We start from the raw sequence: 1,533 nt of genomic DNA, 5'->3' as shown, positions 1-1,533 counted from the left end.
ACAGTGGGGACACGGGGGACATGGGGGGCATTCAGGGTATAGGGGGCGTTTGGGACATGAGGGGGACACGGGGGGACATTTGGGACACGTGGGGGGCATGGGGGGTGTGGGGGACAGTGGGGACACGGGGGGCTGGGGGACACTGAGGCCAGAGGGCCATGGGGGCCCCACAGATGGTCCCGGGGTGGGGGGGGTGGCACTGGGGGTCCCTGGTGACACAGTGACGGTGACACGGGCGGTGGCCACAGTTCGGGGGGGTCCCGGGGGGGGGGGGTGGCACTGGGGGGTCCCGGTGACAGTGACGGTGCCGGTGACACGGGCGGTGGCCGCAGTTCGCCTTCCTGTTCTACCTGCTGACCTACGTGGGGGCCGCGTTCAACGGGCTCACCCTGCTCGGAGCGGGTACGGAGCGGGATCGGGAATGGGGTGTGGGACTGGGACTGGGATTGGGATGTGGGATGTGGGATCGGGATGTGGGGTGTGGGACTGGGACTGGGATTGGGATGTGGGATGTGGGGTGTGGGATTGGGATATGGGATGTGGGATGGGGACAGGGACACGAAATATGGGATGTGGGGCCTGTGTTCAACGGGCTCACCCTGCTTGGAGTGGGATTGGGATCGGGATGTGGGATTGGGATGTGGGGTGTGGGATTGGGATATGGGATGTGGGATGGGGACAGGGTCACGAAATATGGGATGTGGGGCCTGTGTTCAACGGGCTCACCCTGCTTGGAGTGGGTACGGAGTGGGATTGGGATCGGGATGTGGGATTGGGATGTGGGGACACTGGGACACGGGACACAGGGACATGAACGTGGGGGTGGGAATGTGGGACACGGGGTGGGAACATGGGGTGGGGACACAGACACAGGGGGGGGACACGGGGTGGGGACACGGACACGGGGTGGGGATGGGGAGGGAGGTGGGATGGGGACACAGAACATGGGATGGGGACAAGGGACAGGGGATGGGGGGACAGCACAGGGCTTGGGGACAGGGGGTTGAGGGGACAGGGATGGGAGGGGGGACAGAACACGTAGGGGGGGATGAGGTGAGGAGCTGGGGTGACCCCGGGGTGACCTGAGGTGACCCGGGGTGACCTGAGGTGACCTGAGGTGACCCGGGGTGACCCCGTTCCCCGGCCAGGTGTGATCTGTGCATTCACCTTCCCCGTGCTCTACCGGCGCCACCAGGTACGGGGACAATGGGGACAATGGGGACAATGGGGACACAGGGGGGTGTGGGGGGCTCAGGAGGGTTGGGGACACGGGGGGGGACTCAGGGGGGACATGGGGGTGTAGGGAGGGTGCTGTGCACCCCTCGGCCCCCTCCTCGGTCCCCAAGTGTCCCTGCTGTCCCCAGTTGCCCCCTGATGTCCCCAGTTGCCCCCCGTGTCCCCAACTGCCCCCTCTGCCCCCCCGTGTCCCTAATTGCCCCCCCCAATGTCCCCAGGCCCAGATCGACCAGTACCTGAGTCTGGCGAGGAGCCACCTGAGCCACCTTCGAGCCAGGTGAGGGTGTGTCCCCCCCC

At 66.6% G+C, this 1,533-nt stretch overlaps 1 long non-coding RNA gene across 1 annotated transcript; it reads left to right on the top strand.

The window, feature by feature from the left end:
• The first annotated feature begins 303 nt into the window (after positions 1-303).
• On the top strand, positions 304-1,528 carry LOC113942483. The gene is made up of 3 exons (XR_003525929.1): positions 304-402; positions 1,149-1,195; positions 1,455-1,528. It is a non-coding gene; the product is annotated as an uncharacterized LOC113942483 (long non-coding RNA).
• The last annotated feature ends 5 nt before the right edge of the window (positions 1,529-1,533 follow it).

Source organism: Corapipo altera, unplaced genomic scaffold (assembly GCF_003945725.1).
Source record: "Corapipo altera isolate COAL_440 unplaced genomic scaffold, ASM394572v1 57365, whole genome shotgun sequence".
In the NCBI taxonomy this organism is placed as follows: Eukaryota; Metazoa; Chordata; class Aves; order Passeriformes; family Pipridae; genus Corapipo; species Corapipo altera.
Note: the sequence above shows the minus strand (reverse complement) of the source record. Positions and strands in the feature narration are given on the sequence as shown.